The 26,031-nt window shown below is 37.3% G+C and overlaps 1 pseudogene; it reads right to left on the minus strand.

Moving 5' to 3' along the window:
• Positions 1–439: 439 nt before the first annotated feature.
• Positions 440–24,192, minus strand: LOC101268816 (G-type lectin S-receptor-like serine/threonine-protein kinase At4g27290; annotated as a pseudogene).
• Between the last annotated feature and the right edge of the window lie 1,839 nt (positions 24,193–26,031).

Raw genomic sequence — 26,031 nt, forward strand, 5'->3', positions numbered from 1 at the left:
GGTAGTTAATAGGAAAAGAATTATCCACATAGATTTAGTGGATGCTATCTAATAGGCTAGTTACCATTGGTTCAAAGTAATAACTAAGCCTAACATCGAATATGATGCTTAATATGGAGTAAAGGTAAGGGTTAGTAACTGAGACACACATAGCCGGACAAAGGTACTGGGTAAAATTATCTAAATGCCGGACCATGGATTTAGAGATACATAACTTATCACTTTGCATGCAAAACCTTAGAAAAGAATTGTTATAAGCGGGGATTATGGCGTTATGAACCTGTGGGGAAAACTTACACCCTAGTTTCTCTCACAACTTGATAAATACAAATAATTCACTCTTGCTACTTGTTAGATTTTACAACATTGCAACACTTTTGTTTCACAACTCCCCCCCCCCCCCCTTAATTACTAGTTTCTGTAAAGGACTTGACTGATTTCACTGAGAATTTTTGGAGACATCTGATTTCACAACTCCAAAGCTAAAGACATCTGATTTCACTGAGAATTTTTCTTCGTCTGCATACTCTGGAGACATGTAGCCGCTGTACGATAATGTCAAACAAAGAAATTAAGTATAATCACAAACAAAGAATTATCATTTTACTACAGTGCAAGTAGCTCTTTGGTTTAAATATCTTTAGTAAGTTCTAACCACTCTTGTTGTTATGGCTCCAGTCTCTTTTCCTCCGAAACTTCTTGCCATGCCAAAGTCAGATATCTTCGGGTTCATATCAACTTCTACCAGAACATTGCTAGGTTTAAGATCTCTGTGGATTATCCTCAATCTTGAGTCTAGATGAAAATAGAGAAGTCTTTGAGCAATTCCATTAATAATATGGAAGCACTTGGGCCAATCAAGCAATGATCTCCTATCTGTATGTTCAAAAATCAAGAGTTCAGAGAAGTGATTACTGAATTCATCTGCAGCTGATTGAACTATTACTATAGAGAATCAAATGTATCAAGAGTTGAAATAAGTAAGAACCAACCAAAAAGGAACCAATCAAAACTATTATTTGGCATCTACTCATAAACCAACATCTTTTCTTCTGCTTGGATACAACAACCAAGAAGCTTCAGAAGATTCCGATGCTTGGAGTTTAGCAATGAAGATAACCTCATTCTTGAACTCATTAGTTCCCTCTGCTGAGTATCTTGAGAGTCTCTTTAATGCTATTTCTTGTCCATCTTTCAGCACACCCTACATATCATCAAGCAATTAGCTTCTCTAGTTTTTCGATTGAAAATATCTGTGTGAGCTTTTTGCGATATCTTGTTTGAAATGGAATTAACTTTTGATGATATTTCTGGAGAATGATATCTTATAATCGAAAAATAGTTTCCTTTTAAACATTCCGAGAGTTTGTCAATGTTCCAGTATATATGATATTTTGAAAAAAAGTAGTTTGTTTAGAGAAAAAGAAAGAGAAATAGATAATATCGTAACCTTTTAAACAGTTCCAAAACCACCCTCTCCAAGCTTGTTGCTCAAAGAAAAGTTATTGGTAGCGTCCAAGATAGTGGTTAAATCAAATAATGGTAAATCTAGATCATCAGTTTTGCTCTTATTAATATACAACATTTCAGAGCTTCCTATCAAAATAATAATTTAGTTGGATGTTAAGAGGAATGAATTTCATTTACTATGAATTCACGCCACTTATTTCAAATTTCAAAGTAGCAAAGCATTCGGGGTACCTTTACTAAAACGTTGTTGATTCTTATTCTCCGCCTCTTTCTTCTTCTTGATCTTCGTATGCCTAATGTACAAGATCAAGTATAGCACTAAGAGAAGACATAATGCTGGCAATGGCAAGCTGTTTCTCAATTTCTTTTTACTGGATTTTCCTAATGATTCATATAAATTCATCTTAGTCTTCTCAAAGTTTTAACAGACAGTTCAATTTGGTGTAGTAAACTCAAGACTAAGGTAAAGAAGCAGACAAAACTGTACTTATCTCCTTCTAAGAAGAGTCCCACTTTATATAGAGTAAATATGTTAACAATTTAACTTTGTTTTGGAAATTCAATATCGGTGTCTTTCTAACACAACCACCTGACCAATTTCCCTTTGCCCATTTTTTGGATATTTAGTTTCAAATTTATCCAAACAACTGCACATTGGAGAGTTTCCATTGTTGCACAAACCATATGCGTGACACAGGGAATAAATGTCATAGTTGTCTGTTGGTGAGCTACAAAAGTTATCCCAATTCTGAGTTTTATTATTCCATGTCGAAAGCTCTAGAAGCCCATTTAGTTACTTCACTACCCTTGCAATGGCAGAAGTGTAAATGAGCTCATAAGTAAAGTATATTTGGTCTGGATCGGAACCAAATATGTATTTATAAGAAGGACTTGGTAGTTGAGATGGTGAATTAGCAAAGCTTCTACCATTCCATGCTCCACCCCTGAAGCGTTGGATGGAACCATTCATGAGAAATGTCTGTCGGAATCCATTAGGATAAAATATAAAACTATATTCACCATAAGAAGGGTCAATTTTGCTCCTCCATGAATAGAGAAAACATTAAAAAAATTCTTAAGATGGATCCCAATCTTAACTCCAGGCAAAGCTGCGTCACCAGGATAGTCAAAACTCTGCCATACATAATTTTCTCTTGCACTTTCTCTAAAAACAAGATTGCCTTAATCTAGAAGCTGCGCTATTTGATTTTTCACGCGTCTTTTGGTATTGGAAGACCAGACAACACTGCCAGAGCCATTTATAAGAGTAAGATTTCACTGGGTTGTAAAATTGAGCATACCATTTTTATCGTTGAGTGGAGTGTCTTTATTAGAAACCCATACCACTGTTTGTACAAATACTTTGTTTAACCATATTCCCACGTATCGTTTACTCAATGTTGGAGTTGGGTAAAAAAATCCCAACTCAAAATTTCCACCTGACAAAACAACTTTTTTTCCATCTCTTAGAGGTTCATCGTTAGATATGTTATCTACAGCTCTAATAAGAATCAAAACAAAAAAAAATATGTACGACAATGACAAATGAAGATATATTGCTTTCCATCATCGTTGATTTCCTAAAAGAAATTGCAAAAATTCTCAATTTCATCCTTCAATAATAAGCAGGGATTATTGATGAAATAGCTTGATTTCAAAATATTTAAATTCTCATCAAATTTTATGTTTTTAAAGGTTATCTATTTAAACACTAGAAATAATTAATAATTCAATTTACTTAGAATATATTGATTGGGAGAGATGATAATGGTACAGATCAATGGTTGGTCAACTTCATGAATACAAATATTGTCAAACTGTTGAGGCGACATCTCTGACTGACACAATTGTCTAGAAACATGGTCACCACAGCAGCAATCAATAATTTTTTTAGTAAAACGCTTGTAAATAAAAAATAATTTAAGATTCAAAAATAATTAAAAGGGTCAAATGTTTTTTTGTCATTAGATTGACCAGCCTGTTGATCACCATCAAGTTGTTCATTAAAATTCTATCAACTGTACTTGTTTTGAAAAAGAGTTGTCCATGCTCTTTGTACAATTATGACAAATTTAGTCAACACATAGTGAGGGTAATATAGATAATTAGAATGAGAAAGCACTCTTTTGGCATATTCACAATCGGAAGCTGTGTTGAGCTCTATCAAGTAAAGAATTAAGTAAATAAATCGTAGTGTCATATCCTATCACTGTAATTAGATTTGTGAATAATTTGTTGAGTGTCACACAAAACGTTAGTGACACTCTAAGTTTGTGAAACTAGCCTCTGTTGAATTCATCCAATTTTTTTAGTCAACTTTGGCTATTCAATTGGTACAAGCAATTGTTAAAAAGGAATAGTAATTGGAGTTGAAAAGAAAAGATTTGGTAGTTGGCAAATTGGTAAGATTTGAAACTATTTTTGACTTTGCTATATTTACCTATGTCATTAGTGACATAAGCATGGTTTTATCCTTCTATAAATAGAGCATTCTTGCTCATTTGTAGCATAAACCAAATTAGAGAGAAAAACCATTTTGAGAGCAAAGTGAGGTATTCCATAGACTATATAAGAAAATAGTCTGTGAAGAAAAATAGAGTGTGAGCGATATTTTAGTAAGACGGAAATTAATAGAGTGTCGTTCCTTTTGAGTGTGTAGTAGTAACTTTGATTATTATATTCGTGACTACACAGTGTAAAATTCCTTAGTATAGTAATATCAGTTGCTCCTCTTGGCTCGTGGTTTTTTCCCCTTATTCAAAAGGGTTTCAACGTAAAATTTTTGGTGTCGTTATTTTCCCATTTTATTTCCATTGCTTTTATCATATATAGTTATGTGCTCGTCCGCGTTTTCCCAACAAACTGGTATCAGAGCAAAGGTTTTATCTGAGTATGCTCTATGGTTGCAGCACAATCTAAACTTCCACATCAGAAAAGATTTATTTTGATTTGCGATAACTTTATTTTTTGGAAAAAACAATGGAAGCCAACACAAGTAGAATGGTTACTTTGAATGGTGTTAATTACGCCATTTTAAAGGGAAAAATGGAAGATCTGATTTATGTTAAGAATTTTTTAAAACTAGTATTTACCACTGTAAAGCCTGATAATAAAACAGATGAAGAGAGGAATCTGTTGCATAGACAAGTTTGTGGATTCATTAGGCAATGGGTCGATGATAATGTGTTGAACCATATTTCTGGGGAAACACATGCTCGAACCCTATGGGAGCATCTTGAAAGTTTGTATGCTCGAAAGATTGGCAACAAAAAAATGTTCTTAATAAAGCAGATGTTGAGTTTGAAGTACCATGATGGTTCTCCGATGACAGACCATCTGAATAATTTTCAGGGGATTATGAACTAATTATCTGCTATGGGCATCAAATTTGATGAAGAAATTCAAGGCTTGCTTCTACTTGGTTCCCTACAAGATTCTTGGGAAACATTTAGAACGTCATTGTCAAATTCTTCTCCAGATGGTGTGATCTCTATGGATTCCGCCAAGAGTATTGTCTTGAACGAAGAGATGAGAAGAAAAACTCAAGGTTCCTCTTCGTCGGATGTCCTCATAACTGGCCCCAGGGGGAGAAATAAAACTCGTGGTTCCAAGCATAGAGAATAAAATATGAGCAAATCCAAAGGCAGACTTAAGGATATTGAGTGTTATCATTGTGGCATGAAAGGCACACAAAGAAGTTATGTAGGAAGTTGAAGAGAGAGAACAAAAACAAAGAGGAAACTAAAGAAGATGGCAATGAAAATTGCTTAGCCACCGTCACCACCGAAGATCTTGTTACCGTTCTTGATGCAAACATGATAAATATTGCTTGTGATGAGTCAAGCTGGGTTGTGGACAATGGTGCCACATCTCATGTGACATCAAGGAAGGATTTTTTCTCTTCCTACACTCCGAGTGATTTTGGAACCTTGAGTATGGGTAATGAAACTGTTTCTAGGGTGGTTGGTATTGGTACAATTTTTTTGGAAACTAGTGGTGCAACTAAACTAGTTTTGAACATTGCGAAACATGCTCCTGATATTTGTCTGCTCCTAATTTCTATTGGTGTTTTACATGATGAAGGATATGTTAGTACCCACGGCGATAGAAAATGAAAGCTCATTAAAGGTTCCTTGGTTGTGGCTCGTGGTAACAAATGTCGTGGTCTATACTGGACTACGGCCTCTGCTTGTGTTGATATGGTGAATGCGGTTGAGAGCGATAGCTTTTCAACATTCTGGCACAAGAGGCTTAGCCACATAAGCGAGAAAGGGCTTAATGTTCTAGCCAAGAAGAAATTATTGTCATATTTCCAAAGTGCTAAATTAGAAAAATGTGAGAACTGCTTGGCTGGTAAACAAAATAGAGTTTCCTTTAATTCCTACCCTCCTTCGAGAAAGACACAGTTGCTTGAGTTAGTGCACTCTAATTTATTTGGTCCAATGAAGACAAAGACATTAGGTGGTGCACTTTACTTTGTCACTTTAATTGATGATTGCTCGAGAAAACTTTGGGTCTATGTCTTGAAGACTAAAGACCAAGTGTTAGGTGTCTTTAAGCAGTTTCAGGCTTCAGTTGAAAGAGAAACTGGAAAGAAATTGAAATGTATTCGTACTGATAATGGTGGTGAATATTGTGGACCATTTGACGAATACTACAAGCATCAAGGTATTAGACACCAGAAGACTCCTCCCAAGACTCCTCAGCTTAATGGTTTGGTTGAGAGGATGAACAGGACCTTGATGGAAAGAGTTAGATTTTTGCTTTCTGATGCAAAGTTGCTGAACTCATTTTGGGGTGAGGCTTTATTGACCGATGCACATGTTATTAATCTATCTCCTGCTGTTGCTCTGCAAAGTAATGTACCAAATAGTGTTTTGTATGGAAAGGATGTTTCCTATGACCATTTGAGAGTATTTGGTTGCAAAGCTTTTGTACATGTGCCGAAAGATGAGAGGTCAAAATTAAATGCCAAGACAAGGCAATGCATCTTAATTGGATATGACCTAGATGAATTTGGTTATAGGCTATGTGATCCAATTGAAAAGAAACTTGTGAGAAGCCGTGATATTATTTTCATGGAGAATCAAACAATTGAAGATATTGACAAAGCGGAGAAGGTAGAATCTTCATGTTTTGATGGAATAGTTCATCATGATGAAGTTCCTCACACAAGTGTGCATGATGTTGTTGGGTTTGATAATCATGGTGATGCCCATAATCATGTATCGAATCAACATGTTGATGTTTATAATAACAATGATATTGTTATTGATGATCCTGTTGCTCATGAAGTTGTGGACGAATAAAATATTCCACTTCGGAGGTCCACAAGATAGAGTTTTCCTTCCTCTTGTTATTCAAGAAATGAGTATGTGTTACTCACTAACGAGGGAGAAACTGAATATTATGAGGAGGCCATGGAAGATGAGCACAAAAATCAATGGATTGAAGCCATGCAAGACGAGATGAAGTCTTTGCATGAGAACCACACTTATGAGTTGGTAAAATTTCCCAAGGGCATGAGAGCTTTGAAGAACAAGTGGGTGTTCAAAGTTAAAGTTGAAGAGCATAACTTGAAGCCCAGGTACAAAGCTAGATTGGTTGTTAAGGGATTCAGTCAAAGGAAAGGTATTGAGTTTGACGAAATATTTTCTCCTGTTGTGAAAATGTCCTCGATTTGCATAGTTCTAGTTTTGGCTGCTAGTCTTAATTAAGATATTGAACAGATGGATGTGAAGACAACTTTCCTTCACGGTGACCTAGAAGAAGAGGTTTATATGGCACAACCTGAGGGCTTCAAGTAGATGGTAAAGAAAATTTTGTATGCAAACTCAAAAAAAAGTGTCTATGGCCTATAACAAGCTCCCAGACAGTGGTACAAAAAGTTTGAATCTGTAATGGGGGAGCAAGGCTATAAGAAGACTTCTTCAGATCATTGCCTATTTGTACAAAAATTTTCTGACAATGATTTTATCATCCTTTTGTTGTATGTGGATAATATGTTGATTGTTGGCAATAATACTTCCAAGATTGACGAGCTGATGAAAGAGTTGTGTAAATCTTTTTCTATGAAAGACTTGATTCATGCCAAGCAAATTTTGGGCATGAAAATTACTCGTCTTAGAGATAAAAGGAAAATTTATTTGTCCCAGAAGAAGTACATTGAATGTGTACTGGAGCGCTTCAATATGAAGAATGCTAAGCTTGTTAGTATACCTCTTGCTGGTCATATGAAGTTGAGCAAGAAGATGTGTCCTACAGCTAGGGAGGAAAAAGAGAACATGGCCAAAGTTCCATATTCCTCCATTGTCGAAAGTCTAATGTATGCAATGGTGTGCACTAGACTTTATATTGCTCACGCAGTTGGTGTTGTCAGTAGATTTCTCGAAAATTGAGGAAAAGAGCATTGGCAAGCTGTGAAGTGGATACTCAGGTATCTTAGAGAAAGCTCAGATGAATGCTTATATTTTGGAGCATCAAATCCAATCTTGAAAGACTATACAGATTCTGATATGGCAGGTGACCTTGATAACAGAAAATCCACTGCTGGATATTTGTTTACTTTTTCAGGGGAAGCTATATCATGGCAGTCAAAGTTGAAGAAGTGTGTTGCACTATCTACAACTGAGGCTGAGTATATTGCGGCTTCTGAAGCCGGCAAGGAGATTATATGGCTAAAGCGATTTCTTCAAGAGCTTGGTTTGAATCAGACCGCCAGAGTGCAATATACTTGAGCAAGAACTCCATGTACCATGCAAGAACAAAACACATTGACGTCATATATCATTGGATTCGTGAGAAAGTGGAGAATGAATCATTTCACGTCAAAAAGATTCACACAAGTGAAAATCCTGCAGATATGCTAACCAAGATGATACCGAAAGATAAGTTTGAGTTATGCAAAGAACTTGTGGGTATGAGCTCTCTCTAAAGAAGTTGAAGATACTTTTTCCATTAAATGGGACTAGAGGAGGAGATTTGTTGAATCCATCCCATTTTTTTAGTCAACTTTAGCCATTCAATTGGTACAAGCAATTGTTAAAAAGGAATAGTAATTGGAGTTGAAAAAAAAAGATTTGGTAGTTGGCAAATTGGTAAGATTTGCAACCATTTTTGACTTTGCTATATTTACCTATGTCATTAGTGACATAATCATGGTTTTATCCTTCTATAAATAGAGCATTCTTGCTCATTTGTAGTATACACCAAACTAAAGAGAAATACCATTTTGAGAGCAAAGTGAGGTATTCCATAGACTATATAAGAAAATAGACTTTGAAGAAAAATAGAGTGTGAGCGATATTTTAGTAAGACGGAAAAAAAAAGAGTGTTGTTCCTTTTGAGTGTGTAGTAGTCACTTTGAGTATTGTATTCGTGACTACACATTGTAAAATTTCTTACTATAGTAATATTAGTTGCTCCTCTTGGCTCGTGATTTTTTTCCCTTATTCAAAAGTGTTTCCACGTAAAAATTTTGGTGTCGTTATTTTTCCATTTTATTTCCATTACTTTTATCATATATATTTTTGTGCTCGTCAGCATTTTCCTAACAGCCTCCACAAGCAAATGATATACATATATAAATCTTATCTAGCATCAAATAGTGTGATGCTTAATTGATTTATAAAATGTTCGCCAAGCTTTCTAGATGAACTATTAACTTCACCGAATCGACTTCTGCTAGTAAAAAACAAGGCTCATTAGGTGACGGTAATGGGACATCACTAGACAACATCAACACAACTGATGACATGCTAGGCCTATCTTCTAGACACTGCTGCACACACAATAGACCTTTATGGACAGACCTTTGCACTTCACGTTGGTTGTTGCATAACTCCTTTAGATGTGTATTTATTACATCCATAACCTTGCCTTCTTTGAAGTGGATCCACACCTGTCAACAAACATAAATTTAATATCATGCAGTTGTTAGATGCTATAGTTTTAACTAGCATAATTTTTACAGTATATGTGTAAGAAGAGTTCCTACATGTCATAGAAGATTATGGTGATGCTCTTGATGAAAGAACCCTCTATTTCTCGTCTCGCTTAAAATCTCCAAAATTACAACTCCATAGCTAAAAACATTTGATTTCACTGAGAATTTCCCTTTTTCTGCATACTCTAGAGACATGTAGCCGTTGTAGGATAATGCTAAACAATGATTATCTTTTCCATAACTCTTTGGTGTAAAGATCATTACAATGTTCCAACCACTCTTGTTGTCATGGCTCCAATCTCATTTCCTCCAAAACTTCTTGCATGCCAAAGTCAGATATCTTCGGGTTCATATTAATGTCTAGCAAATAATTTATAGGTTTAAGATCTCTGTGGATTATCCGCAATCTTGAGTCTTGATGAATATAGAGAAGTCCACGAGCAATTCCATTAATAATATGGAAGCACTTAGGCCCATCAAGCAGTGACCTCCTATCTGTATCTGAAAAAATCAAGAGTTCATAGAAGTTATAACTGAATTCATCTGCAGCTGATTGAACTATTACTACAGATAACCAAATCTATTAAGAGTTGAGAGAAGTGAGAACCAACCAAAAAGGAACCAATAAGAGCTATTATTAGGCATGTACTCATAAACCAACATTTTTTCTTCAGCTTGGATACAAAAACCTAGTAGTTTCACTAGATTCCGATGGTGGAGTTTAGCAATAAAGATAACCTCATTCTTGAACTCATCAGTTCCCTGTGCTGAGTATCTTGATAGTCTCTTTACTGCTTTTTCTTGCCCATCTTTCAGCGCAACCTACATTTTCTTAAACAATTAGCTTTTCTAGTTTTTCGATTGAAAAATTCTTGGTGAACTTTTTTTAGATAGATTGTTTGTAGTGGAATTAACTTTAATTGACATTTCTGGAGAATGGGAGATATATTTTCTAATCGAAAACTTTTTTGCTTTTAAATATTCCAAAATTTTGTCAATGTTCCAGCATATATACTACTTTGAAGATGAGAAATTTTCTTAGAGAAAAAGAAAAGAGTAGTAGTTAACATCGTTACCTTGTAAACATGTCCAAAATCACCCTCTGCAATCTTGTTTCTCAAAGAAAAATTATTGTTAGCGGCCAAGATAGTGGCAAAATCAAATAATAGTAAATCTAGATCATCATTTTTGCTTTTATTAACATACAACAATTTAGAGCTTCCTGTCAAAATAAGGATATAATTGAATTTCATTTACCATCAATTCCAGCCACTTAATTCGAATTTCAATGTAGCAAAACATCTAGTTTACCTTCACTAAAATATTGTTGGTTCTTATTCTCCTCCTCTTACTTCTTCTTGTTCTTCGTACACCTAATGTACAAGATCAAGCATAGCACTAAGAGAAGATTTAATGCCGCCAATGGCAAGCTGATTCTCAATTTCTGTAATATATATTTAATGGAGTTTATGTATGAATATTGATATAAATTCATCTCAGTGTGATAAGTAGGAATCTTTGTGTTTTCAATTTTTTAATAGATAGTTCAATTTGGTGTAGAAAATTCCCGACATGTGTAAAAAAGCAGACCAACCTGCACTTATCTCTCTCTCAGAAGAGTCCAACTTTAAATATATATATCTTGTCTACTAGAACCAAACTATCTGATATCCATCAGCTCATCAAACCAAAGCAAGCAGTCTTCATTTGTCCCTGTTACGTCTAGTTTTGCATAGGCCACACATGAACAGTTTCTCAAGCACAATTACTCAAAATGACTTGAGAGTTACTCCTCGAGCGTACAAGGAAAATCGAGTGTCTGGCAAGAGTAACATTTCCTTGTGCCTTAAAATTGAGCATACCATTTTTATCATTGAGTGGTGTGTCTCTATTAGCAAACCATACCACTGTCTATATAGATACTTTGTTGAACCATATTCCCACGTATCGTTTACTCGATGTTGAAGTCGGGGAGAAAAATTCCAATTCAAAATTTCCAGCTGACGAAACAATTGTTTTTCCATCTTTTAAAGGTTAAATCTCTAGGTATGTTATCTGCATCTCAACAAGAATCATAACACAAAATATGTAAGACAATAACAAATGAACACGTCTTGTTTTCATCATTCTTGTTTTACTAATGAAATAGCAGGATTCTCTATTGATGAAATAACATGATTTCTTCCTTTGTTTGTGTCAAAATATTTAACTTCACAATAAATTTTATGTTTTTTTAAAAAAATTATGGATAGAAACGGATAATAATGGTAAAGATCAATAGTTGATCATCTTCACTAAATAGAGGTATAGTCAAACTGTTGAGGCGACGTCTCTAACTAACACAATTGTCTGGAAACACGGTCGCCGCAGCACCCATCAATAAATTTATTTTAGTTTACAACTTATAATAAAATAATTTAAAATTCAAAATTATTAAAAGGGTCATATATTTTTTTGAACTACTCAAAAGGTCTATCTTCCAATTTTAGAAAAACAATATCAAACCTTTTCTTTTCTTTGGCCCTTTACTTGCTTCTAAAACTATAAATATGTATCTTCCTTGCCAAGAATAAAAATCTATTTTATCCTTAAAATAAGTGATATGATCTGCATAATAAAATTGAAGTGATTTGAATTTTCTGTAAATGAACATTGTATAACTATGTTTGCTTTTGCATTTCGTGTTTATATTTTTTTATTTTTACTAGTTATATGTAAATAAAAATGCAAGTGATTGCGATCACGTTTGATAGTTTTTTTAAAAAAATATATAATTTAATAATATGGAGGAAATATTATTAATAGTGATGCGGTAAATTAATTATTTTTTAAAAAACTCTGACCATCTTTCTTACAAAAGGAAAAGCTAATGTAAGACTCATTCTAACATGAGTCTTACACATAAAATTTAACACCATCAAAAGTTTGATTCAAATGTTGTCATTTCGGTTTCGTAATCAATTTTGTACCATTTTGAAAAGTTTGCTCAATTTTTTGGCCTTTTCGCTCTGAACTCGGGTATAGACCTTGACTTTAGATGTTTTGAGTGATAAAAAGAAGAAATGTTGTTATATGATAGCTTTTTATTCTTGAAATCAAACTCTCTCTCTCTATCCCTCAATGTAAACTCTAAGATAGCATATGTATGTTAGACGATGAACAAATAATGAAAGGTGTGTAAGATGAAACGGAAAAATGTTAAGAGAGAAAAGGGTGCCACCATATATGAGGCTAGTGCAAGTGAGACAAGTTGTACCTACGCCTATATAAGGTCACCAAAAGTACTCACCTAAGAGAGTGTTGATTATTAAGAGACAAGTGTCAATCACACTCTATATGTAAGTGTAAGAAAAATTGACACTTCATACGTAATGATGAGATAATAAATAATCTAATGATCTATGATGACTCATGCTAGAAGCTTGCTTCTATGATGTATGCGATGGATATAATTCAACTTTATACTGAGCACTGATAGTCTAGATATGAGTCGTTTTTTCTTCTTTAGGGAAGGCAGAGGTTCGTATAATTCTCATGAGATGAGACTGTATGTCAAGACGGGTATGGGTCTCCTTATATCTCCTAGTCTTTGAACCTATACTGCCAATATATGGTTCTAGCAGGGTTCGATTCCCTATATACGCTAGCATGTTTTGGTTCACTTTGCTCGATGATTTCACCTCTTTATAGTGTGAGGTTAAACACTGGATTTCATGATTCTCACATGATCTATGTCGGTTAAGGTTAAAGTTCCCAAACAAAGAATAAGGCCAGTCTCAAGTAATACATATAATGAAATTAACGATCCCAAAGGTGTTAGGATAGGATAATAACGGGGTGAGCTAGAGTTAAGTAATGACACTAGGTATGACTGGAGTTTACACTAGCTTACGAACGAAATGAAAATGAAGTACGCATGAATGAATGAAGCAGACTCTGTGTTTGCTAAAGAAGGCTCCCTAGTTGAGGTCCTATATGTTGAGCCCTCATTTTGGTAAGTCCTAATGTCAAGTCCATGATTCCAAGGTCTCATGGTATATGGACAAATGATATGAAATATGTTATGTCCTAATTTGGCAAGTCCATATTTCATATCATTAGGAGAGAGATCTTATTAATCACGAATGTCCTTGACGTGTGCTTGCATATACCCATACTTAGTATAAGTGTGTAGTAATCCCATACAACTCTTTACTTTTAGGTGCAGGTGCAGCTGGACGCTACAGCTTACGAGTCGACGCTGAAGTTATCCGGACGTGGAGCTTTCATCCAGATTTGGTAGGACCTCATGCTTTCAAGGATGCCTTCTATTATATTCTAGCATTAGACGTACGCATTAGCTAGTGGAGTATGTTCCACTAGCGTTTCTTTCTCACTTGTTTCAGACATTGTATTGGTGCCATTTGTGCAAGTATATATTTAATGCAATTATGAACTATTTCAAACATTTGAGTATTTGTATTAGATGGTTGTTTTGAACGATTATGAAATTAAGTCTAAGTATACTTCAACTAAACAAAAAGTTCAATTTTTCCGCTAAAATTTATCTAGATGATGTAACGATGACGTATGTAGTCTTATCTGCGACATCTGAAAGGTTAATGACGCCGATTTCAGCTAGGGTCTAGACTCCAGTCGTGACAAACAACATTAACCATACTAGCTACGCATGGAATCTTGAGTCAACCCTACATCGATGGAGAGTATTCTACTTGCCAAGGGTATAACTAGGACACATCTCATTTAGGCACATAGTTAAGGAATATCAAGGGTTTTTTGGTACTCTAGTCTCAACTAAAGTAAAGTCACTCCCCAAGCATACTCATCCGTGCTAGCCTTTGTGGTCATAGAGTTATTCAATAAGAAGGGCATATGAAAAGGTACCATATAGAAGTCACAACCAAATCATAATACACCTTATCAAATGGGGTCCACTAGGGCTGCCACACAATGGTTAAATAGGATAGCTTCATGACTTTCCTAAGGATGATTCATGTCGTTCCAACCAATCAAACCCTATGTCCATCATTCACACAAGAAGGATACCGTTACGGCTTTCAACTTCAAGGATATCATAACCTTCTATCTAGGTTGAAGGTTCCACATTAATGACCATCTTAACTATGTTTATGATCATATTTCAGTTACACATGCACATTCATGACAAATGTGCTTTATCCTAATAAAGTCATTTTCATATTCTACATGTATTAAGTAGAGGGACATAGGTCTACCAAACAAGACACACACATCATCATCTTATCACATGTACAATATCCATCAAGTAGCATATAGGGACAACCAAGTATACTAAAGGTCACCCTACACACTCCTCTATAAACTTCAATATAACTCATCATAAGACTCATATAGTCAACTAGGAAGATTCATACTTCAACATCAAGTACCATACATTAAGACATCACCATAGTCTACTATAGAGACCTATCATCTATTTAATATAACACATGCTTTGACTTTATATATACACATAAGTCATATAGACCTTCATAATGATCACATATACAAGTTATTACATGATAACATCCTAATTCATAAAGTAATGTCGACGAGGCCACATTCTTCATAAATATATGACATAAACACCACCACCATAAGTGGAACATTCCAAAAATCAAATGTGAAATAACTATAATGCACAATATAGAGGAATTTAGGTCAACATACCACCATTCCATCATCAACACCTCCTATCCTTAGCCAATTCAACCAATTCAATTCACAAAGGCTCTTACCAATAGCCATATACACCAATCCAAACCAATAATCAAACTACCTAATGACCCAACATAATTTTGCAAGAAATTCATAATATTAGGACAACCTATATACAATTTTAAACTAATTCATACATATATCAACAACCCTATACAATCTACATAAGAATTCAATACAATAGAGACATGATCACATCACCCATTGTATAGTCAAAATTAGGATTTAATGATTTGAGTGGGACCATAAAAAAATTGATCTAATATCATTTAGTTAATATTAATTATATCATCAATCATTGATTGAAATCATCTTATAGAAGAACCCTGTCACACTCGTAGAATACACCCCAGATGAGACCGGCGTCGTTAACCTCTTAGAGGTCACAGAGAAGCCCCTTCTTAGCATTCATCACAATCATAAGTTAAATTTAGCAGAAAAAGTATAATTTTTAACATTCTATTAAAGTATACTTACACTTAATACTTAACATTCATAAGCCATATGATATTCTAAGGAACTCTCTCATATATATAAAACCATCTAAGAGTTCAAATCTAGACTTAGCCAAAAAATAGTCAATATGCCATATAGGCCTTAATATAAAGAATCTAAAGAAAACATGATGGAAATAGATAATCCTAATATCTACTAGAGTATTCATAAACTTGAAAATAAATTATAGCGTCCCAAACATGAGGACCTACCAACACTTGGAGAAAGAGTTCCAAGCTTTTTCAAATCGGCCTCCTTAAACTTCAATGGACGGAACCTACAGTTGTAGTAATATTAAGTAATGGGGTTAGTACGCCACATGTACTAAGTATGAGTATATTCACATAACACTTAAGAACATGCATGAAAGAGGATCATTTATAATCTCTTAAGAAAGCATGCTAAGTCATATGAAAATCTTCAATGCACATACCATATAACACATACAAGCTAAAGCATGATCATAATCAAAGACATATTCTCATAGAGTCACGTTAATATTTCATATTCAATAGATCTATAGACACAACATACAAAATCATTACCAATGATCCCATCCCAAACCTTCAAGTGCAATGGTCATGTGAAGCCCTATAACTCCACATAACTGAGTAGATAAGATAGGAGACCATAAGAAAAGCCTTGCTTTATGTAACTTGTAACATAAGTAGTCATTACTTTGTATCGCAATGCAACCAAATAAAGTATTATCATAATAACCAACATTCATAGAAGAGTAACATCATATATCATAAACATGTATTTTTGTTATCATCATATTACTTAAGAACAATCTCCTAGGACTTCCCTTAGAGTAAACTAGTGCAATGTGTAGGCAGCGTCCCATACCACTACCTATACTAAACAAACTCCTTAAGTCACCCTAGTCAAGTTTCATTTTACATGAGGGAAGTCTTAATCGACATAGATCATGCGAGCTAACATGGAATCAGTGTCTTCCCCACACCAAAAAAAGGTGGTCTACCGGCCAAAGAAGAACCTACATGACATAGCTTTCTAGGTGTATCCACTAGCTAGTATCCAGTGGTGGCAACATAGTTCAAAAACTAGGAGATGTATTAGAGACCCATAGTTCCACATTACATAGCAGCCTCAATCTTATGAGAATCATTGTGAACCTACCTTTCTGCTAGGGAAGGGACACTTCCCATATCGATTTTATCGGTTCTTATATTAATATAACTTTCCTGAAATAACCTTTAAGTTTTCTTTTATGATTAATTTATTATAGGTCATAGGATATTATCTCCTTGTATAACATGATCACAAGATATTTTAGATTAGATGAGAGTTGTCCTTTCATCGTAACCTTCATTTTGTGAGATTTAAATGGCATAATCATCTTGTTTAAAGAATACAAGAGAGTATCATAACTTCTATATTCGTATTCTTATCATAATCTCAAAAATAACACGTTCATAGCCCAACATATTCACATAGCAACATCATACATACTTTTCATAGCATAGCATCATAGTTTATAGGCTAATATAAACATTTAGAGTAACCACAATTAGAAGGATTACCTCTTCCTTCCAAGAATCTTATTCATCATTCAATATTCATAATCATACATAGTGAAATATTCAATGACATAATAAAGAACAACTCATAAAATCATGTACAAGATCAATACATAGCATAACAGAAGGTAAACGAGTCATTAAAGGGTTCATTCAAACCTTAAATTCTAACCTTAACGTTTTCACGTTATCAAACACTACAAACAACCCGTTTGAAACCATCACATAGAGAAAAATCATGTATCACTGTCACGACCCAAACCGGGTTGCGACTGGCACCCACACTTACCCTCCTATGCGAGCGAACCAACCAATCTAAACCTTAACATTTCAATATAATATAAACAGAAAGTAATGTGGAAGACTTAAACTCATAAGTAAAAATAGATAATCAACTTCTATAACTCAAAAACTTATCATTATCCCCAGAATCTGGAAGTCATCATCACAAGAACATCTACTTTTAAATTACTAAACTAAGAGTATCTAAAAGCTAAAAATACATAAGAAGCTAGTCCATGCCGGAAGTTCAAGGCATCAAGACTTGAAGAAGGAGACCCAGTCCAAGCTAGAAGCATTAGCTCACCCTGAATATCCGGTATGACGAAGACTGGCTAGAATCACTGCTGAGTTGAAGATGACGGAACGTTTGCTGCACTCCACAAATAACAAGAAGAAAACATAAAAGTAGGGGTCAGTACAAACCACGGGTACTGAGTAGATATCATCGGTCAACTCAAAATAGAGAACAGTATATATCAAGTAATATCATAAATCAACTATAAAACACAACATGTAGCAACACCAAGTACTATAATCATCAGTAAGTACCATCAAGTTCATCCATGAGGGCTCAAGCCTCAATACCATACTCATTTGGGAATTAAGTATATTAAGTTAAGTATATTATCTCTTTCAAGATTCATCATCTTTCCTCCTCTTGTGTCGGTACGTGACACTCCGATCCCCTACTACTATGTGTCGGTACGTGACACTCCGATCCCCTAATTCTATGTGTCAGAACGTGACACTCCGATCCCCTACATGTGTCGGTACGTGACACTCCGATCCCCTACATGTGTCGGAACGTGACACTCCGATCCCCTACATGTGTCGGTACGTGACACTCCGATCCCCTACATGTGTCGGAATGTGACACTCCGATCCCCTACATGTGTCGGTACGTGACACTCCGATCCCCTACATGTGTCGGAATGTGACACTCCGATCCCCTACATGTGTCGGTACGTGACTCTCCGATCCCCTAATTCTATGTGTCGGAACGTGACACTCCGATCCACTAATACGATGTGTCGGAACGTGACACTCCGATCCACTAATATCATTCTATAAATTCATCAAGCCTTCTCTATACCAAGGCATCATCAATCCCATTACTTTAATTCATCAAGCCTTCTTTATACCAAGGCATCATCAATCCCATTACTTTAATTCATCAAGCCTTCTTCTATACCAAGGCATCATCATTAATAATGTATATTAAAGTTTCTTTCAAGATTTAGGATTCAATAGTTTTCATCATGCTTGTTTTATCACAATCATATAATCATATTCATGCAAGCATACAATTAAGCATATAGACAGGTTTACAATACTACCAATACATATCATTCGCTATTGAGAGTCTACTACGAATAGCATGAAAACCATAACCTACCTCCACCGAAGAATTGGAATCAACAAGCAATTTCCCAAGCTTTGATATTCCCTCTGCCTCTTGATCGATCAATTTCTCTCTCTCCTTGTTCTCTCTATTTTCTTTATTCAAACCCTCTTTCTTTTACCCTAGTTAACATATAATTAAGTGTAAAAGATGGCAATAATACCCCACTAATTAACCCAAAGTTACCTCTTTTATCCCTCAAGAATTTTAGTTATTAATATAACCCCACGAAATCTATAATTAAGGAAAGAATAGTCCCAAAACGTCCCTTAAAACGTGTAAGGAAATCCGATTCTGCCTGGGATTTGCGCAACTTGTGACGGGCCGTCGTGCCTGCGACGGTCCGTCCTGCAGGTCATCGCAAGGGTCAGAGAGTCAATTTCCACTGAACTATCTATGACGGTCCGTCACGCCTGTGACGGTCCGTCCTGCCATTCTGTCACGAAGTTCAGAGAGTCGATTTTCAGTACCCAATTTCAGATTTTCTAAGTGTTTTGAAACGAGACCCTGCGACGGTCCGTCGTGCCCATGACGGTCCGTCGTGCCTATGACGGTCTGTCGTGGGGTCCGTCGCTTCTGCCAGTTTTTCTAGAATTGGAGTCTGTTGCTCCAAACGACTAAACAGGTCGTTACAATAGATACCAATTTACCCATCGTTCGTCCCCGAACGATCACAAGAAGGAAAACAAGGGAAAAAAGGAGTACCTGAATCTGTAAACAGATGTGGGTATCTTTCTTGCATATCTGCCTCCTTCTCCCAAGTGGCTTCTTCAACCGGTCGATTCTTCCATTGCACCTTGATGGATGCAATCTCTCTTGACCTCAACTTGCGAACTTCTCTATCTAAGATAGCAACAGGCTCCTCCTCATAAGACAAGTTCTCAATAAGCAAGACTGAATCCCAACGGATAATGTAATTTCCATCCCCATGATATCTTTTCAACATAGACACATGGAATACCGGATGCACTCCGGACAGCCCTGGAGGCAAGGCTAACTCATAAGCCACCTCTCCTACTCGCTTAAGTACTTCAAATGGTCCAATGTATCTTGGACTTAGCTTACCCCTTTTACCAAACCGCATCACCCCTTTCATTGGTGAAACTTTCAACAAGACTTGTTCACCCTCCATGAACTCTAAGTCTCTAACCTTTCGATCTGCATATTCTTTTTGTCTACTTTGCGCCGCTAGAAGCTTTTCTTGAATAGACTTCACTTTCTCTATCGAATCCCTCAAAAGGTCAGTACCCCAAGGCCTAACCTCAAATGCATCAAACCAACCAATGGGAGACCTACATCTCCTACCGTACAATGCTTCAAATGGAGCCATATCAATGCTTGAGTGATTGCTATTATTGTATGAAAACTCCGCTAAGGGTAAGAAGCTATCCCAATGGCCACCAAACTCTATCACACATGCACGAAGCATATCTTCCAACACTTGAATCGTTCTCTCAGACTGACCATCGGTCTGAGGATGGAACGTAGTACTAAGGTCCAACCTAGTACCCAATTCCGCATGCAATGTTTTCCAAAACTTAGAAGTAAACTGCGTACCTCTATCTGATATGATGGATAGTGGAACCCCATGCAATCGCACCACTTCCGAGATGTAAAGTTTGGCTAACTTCTCTTCATTGTAAGTCACCTTGACCGGAATGAAGTGAGCAGACTTAGTTAACCTATCAATAATTACCCAAATAGAATCAAACTTTCCCAATGTCTTGGGAAGACCAACCACAAAGTCCATTGCAATTCTTTCCCACTTCCATTCCGGAATGGGCATTCTCTAAAGGGTTCCTCCGGGCCTCTGGTGTTCATACTTTACTTGTTGACAGTTTGGACATCTGGCAATAAAATCAACAATATCACGCTTCATTCTACTCCACCAAAAGTGTTGCTTTAGGTCACGGTACATCTTGGTTGCACCCGGATGTATCGAATACTTTGAACTATGAGCCTCTGTCAGAATAGTGTTGATCAAATCATCAACTCAGGGTACACATACCCTTCCCTTCATTATCAAAACACCATCCTCATCGATTTGTGCTTCCTTAGCCTCTCCTCGCAATACCTCATCTTGGATTCTGCGTAGTTTTTCATCATCGAACTGTCTTCCCTTAATCTTGTCAAGAAAGGAAGATCTTGCCTCCACAGAAGCCAACAATCCTCCCTTCTCATTTACTTCTAATCTCATCAAGTCATTAGCTAGAATCTGAACCTCTCTAGCCAATGGGCGTCTAGAAGCTTGCAAGTGAGCTAGACTTCCCATGCTTCCCGCCTTCCTACTTAAAGCATCCGCTACAACATTTGCCTTCCCCGGATGATACAAGATAGTGATATCGTAGTCCTTTAGTAACTCCATCCATCTCCTCTGTCTTAAGTTCAAATCTTTCTGAGTAAAGACATACTGTAGGATACGATGATCCGTATAGATCTCACACTTAACCCCATATAAATAGTGTCTCCATTGCTTTAATGCAAACACTACCGCGGCCAATTCCAAATCATGAGTGGGATAGTTAAGTTCATGCACTTTTAATTGTCTTGAAGCATAAGCAATCACACTCTTCTCTTGCAGTAGTACTGCACCCAAACCAGAATAGGATGCATCACAATAAACAATGAAGTTCTTACCCTCTACTGGCAAGGTAAGGATAGGTGCGGTAGTCAACAAAGTCTTGAGCTTCTGAAAGCTTTCCTCACATTCGTCCGACCATACAAATGGAACATTCTGCTTAGTCAAGTTCGTCAATTGGGAAGCGATAGAAGAGAATCGCTTGACAAATCGGCGGTAGTAGCTAGCTAACCCAACAAAGCTCCTTATTTCTGACACATTAGTGGGTCTTACCCAATTCTTCACTGTTTCAATCTTAGAAGGATCCACCATCAGTCCTTCCTTAGAAACCACGTGCCCCAAGAAGGACACTGCATCTAGCCAAAACTCACACTTAGAGAACTTGGCATAAAGCTTTTTCTCCCTCAACATTTCCAATACCATTCTCAAATGTTCTTCATGTTCCTTCTTGCTCTTTGAGTATACCAATATATCATCAATAAATACGATCACGAAGAGGTCCGAATATGGCTTAAAAATACCATTAATCAAGCTCATGAACGCAGCAGGGGCATTCGTAAGACCAAAGGACATCACTACAAATTCGTAATGCCCATACCTCGTTCGAAAAGCAGTCTTTGGCACATCCGTTGCCCGTATTTTCAATTGATGATAACCGGATCTCAAGTCAATCTTAGAGAAGACACAAGCACCTTGTAACTGATCGAACAAGTCATCAATGCGGGGAAGAGGATACTTGTTCTTTATGGTTACCTTGTTTAGTTGTCTGTAGTCTATACACATTCGAAAACTCCCATCCTTCTTCTTTACAAACAAAACCGGAGCACCCCAAGGGGATGCACTTGGTCTAATGAAGCCTTTGTTCAATAACTCTTGAAGTTGTGCCTTTAACTCTCTTAACTCCGCGGGAGCCATTCTATAAGGGGGTATAGAAATGGGGCGAGTACCGGGTTCAAGATCAATACAGAAGTCAATATCCCTATCCGGTGGCATACCAGGAAGATCTGCAGGGAACACATCCATAAACTCACGGACCACCGAAACCGACTCAATCGAAGGTACTTGGGTAGTGTCATCCTTGAGATGTGCCAAGAAAGCTAAACACCCTTTACTAATCATTTTCTTAGCACGAAGAAAGGAGACGATGCGGACCGGATTGGAAGTGTATTCACCCTCCCACACTAACGGGTCTGTCCCAGGCTTGGCTAACGTCACCATTTTAGCATTACAATCCAAGATTGCAAATTGCGGAGAAAGCCAAGTCATACCCAGAATCATATCAAAATCATCCATTTCTAAGATAACCAAATCTACATAAGTGTTGCTCCCCACAAAGTTTACCAAACAAGACCTATATACCTTTTCAACTACCACAGACTCACCCACCGGAGTAGAGACAAGAATAGGCATATCAAGTAATTCACAATGTAAATTTAGACCATTAGCAAATGAGGAAGATACATAAGAAAACGTGGATCCAGGATCAAACAATACAGAAGCCATGCAATCACAAACCAGAAGATTACCTGTGATGACAGCATCAGATGCCTCCGCTTCAGACCGCCCAGGGAAAGCGTAACAATGGGCCCTATCGTTCGTCTATCCGTTGCCCCTACCATGTTGTGATGTAGTGGCCCCAGTTTGCCCATTACCTCTGCCGTTTTGGTGACCACCATTACCTCGACCACCACGTCCTCCAGAATAACGGCCTCTACCATGACCACCTCTACCTCTAGCTATTGGGGGTCTATAACTTTGTCTGGGACAATTTTTCCTAATATGTCCAATCTCCCCACATCCATGACACTCTCTGGAGTCAAGCATAGGCCCCTCGGAGAAGTGTTGACCGGTCTGAGGTGGTCCCCCAACTACAGTCTGTAGTGAAGACTGAATTGGTCGGACTGAGTAACTTCCCGAACCCTCTCCTCTAGTGTAAGTACCATTAAACTCACCTCCCTTTCGAAACCTTTTTGATGTCGATTTCGTAGTGAAGATGTATGGCTTCACTCCTTCCACTTCTATCACAAAGTCTACCACCTCTTGGAAGGATTTTGCCGTTGCCGCTATCTGTAAGGCCGAAATCCGCAATTCTGACCTCAACCCCTTCACAAACAGGCGAATTTGCTCTTGGGGACTGAAATATAATTGGGTGGCATATCTGGATAGTGCGCGAAACCTAGCCTCGTAAGCATTTACCGACATCCTACCTTGCTCTAGGCTGAAGAACTCATCCCTTTTCCTATCCCTCAAAGTTCGGGGGATATACTTCTCCATAAACAAGCTAGAGAATGAGGCCCAAGTCATAGGTGGTGCCTCTGTTGGTTGACACTCAATATGTGACTGCCACCACATTTTTGGCGTTCCCGTGAAACTGATAAGTCACAAACTCCACACCAAACCGTTCTACTATACCCATCTTGTGTAGTAGCTCGTGACAGTCAACCAAAAAATCATAAGCATCCTCCGATTCAGCACCCTTGAAGACCGGAGGTTTCAATTTCAAGAACTTACTGAAAAGTTCATGCTGATCATTTGTCATTATAGGGCCAGTAGTCAGACGTGGAAACGTGCCTATTTCCAATGGAACATCCATGCGGGGAGCCATAGTAGCCACATGTTGTACCTCCGGAGCCTGAGGTGCTGGTGCAGAAAACACTGGGGGTGTCTGACCCTGCTCAGACAACCCACTGAGATAAGCCAGAACCTGATTGATCATCTCTGGGGTACGTTGGGGTGGCATTTCCTCATTTTGCACTTGTTCATTCACCCCATCCTCCCCCTCTCTTATCACTTCCTCAGTCGGTGGAGGAGTCACCGCCCTAGTACCAGATGGGCTCGGTGCTCGTCCTCTTCCTCTAGAGGATGTCCTCCCACGACCTCTACCACGGCCCCTTGCCACTGTTCTTCCTCGAGCAACAGCCCCAGTGGCTGGCTCAGTTGTTTCTTGTCTGTCCGGTGTTGGTGTTGGCGTAGTCGTTGCTCTAGTTCTAACCATCTGCGAAAGAGAGTGAAGATGGTTAGATACCAATTCGTATCGCCTAGATACCAATTGGACTCAAGTAGTAGCACGAAAGAAAGAATGAAAGAGTGAAATTTTCCTAAAGTCTTATAGCCTCTCAAAGAAAAGTAAAGGTGTCCCCCTACCGTTCCTTAAGACTCTACTAGACCTGTTCTTGTGTGATGAGACCAACGAACCTAATGCCCTGATACCAAGTTTGTCACGACGCAAACCGGGTTGCGACTGGCACCCACACATACCCTCCTACGTGAGCGAACCAACCAATCTAAACCTTAACATTTCAATATAATATAAACAGAAAGTAATGCGGAAGACTTAAACTCATAAGTAAAAATAGATAATCAACTTCTATAACTCAAAAACTTATCATTATCCCCAGAATCTGGAAGTCATCATCACAAGAACATCTACTTTTAAATTACTAAACTAAGAGTATCTAAAAGCTAAAAATACATAAGAAGCTAGTCCATGCCGGAAGTTCAAGGCATCAAGACTTGAAGAAGGAGACCCAGTCCAAGCTAGAAGCATTAGCTCACCCTGAATATTCGGTATGACGAAGACTGGCTAGAATCACTGCTGAGTTGAAGATGACAGAACGTTTGCTGTACTCCACAAATAACAAGAAGAAAACATAAAAGTAGGGGTCAGTACAAACCACGGGTACTGAGTAGATATCATCGGTCAACTCAAAATAGAGAACAGTATATATTAAGTAATATCATAAATCAACTATAAAACTCAACATGTAGCAACAACAAGTACTATAATCATCAGTAAGTACCATCAAGTTCATCCATGAGGGCTCAAGCCTCAATACCATACTCATTTGGGAATTAAGTATATTAAGTTAAGTATATTATCATCTTTCAAGATTCATCATCTTTCCTCCTCTTGTGTCGGTACGTGACACTCCGATCCCCTACTACTATGTGTCGGTACGTGACACTCCGATCCCCTAATTCTATGTGTCGGAACGTGACACTCCGATCCCCTACATGTGTCGGTACGTGACACTCCGATCCCCTACATGTGTCGGAACGTGACACTCCGATCCCCTACATGTGTCGGTACGTGACACTCCGATCCCCTACATATGTCGGAACGTGACACTCCGATCCCCTACATGTGTCGGTACGTGACACTCCGATCCCCTAATTCTATGTGTCGGAACGTGACACTCCGATCCACTAATACTATGTGTCGGAACGTGAGACTCCGATCAACTAATATCATTCTATAAATTCATCAAGCCTTCTCTATACCAAGGCATCATCAATCCCATTACTTTAATTCATCAAGCCTTCTTTATACCAAGGCATCATCAATCCCATTACTTTAATTCATCAAGCCTTCTTCTATACCAAGGCATCATCATTAATAATGTATATTAAAGTTTCTTTCAAGATTTGGGATTCAATAGTTTTCATCATGCTTGTTTTATCACAATCACATAATCATATTCATGCAAGCATACAATTAAGCATATAGACAGGTTTACAATACTACCAATACATATCATTCGCTATTGAGAGTCTACTACGAATAGCATGAAAACCATAA

The sequence above is a fragment of the Solanum lycopersicum genome, chromosome 2, assembly GCF_036512215.1.
Source record: "Solanum lycopersicum chromosome 2, SLM_r2.1".
In the NCBI taxonomy this organism is placed as follows: domain Eukaryota; kingdom Viridiplantae; phylum Streptophyta; class Magnoliopsida; order Solanales; family Solanaceae; genus Solanum; species Solanum lycopersicum.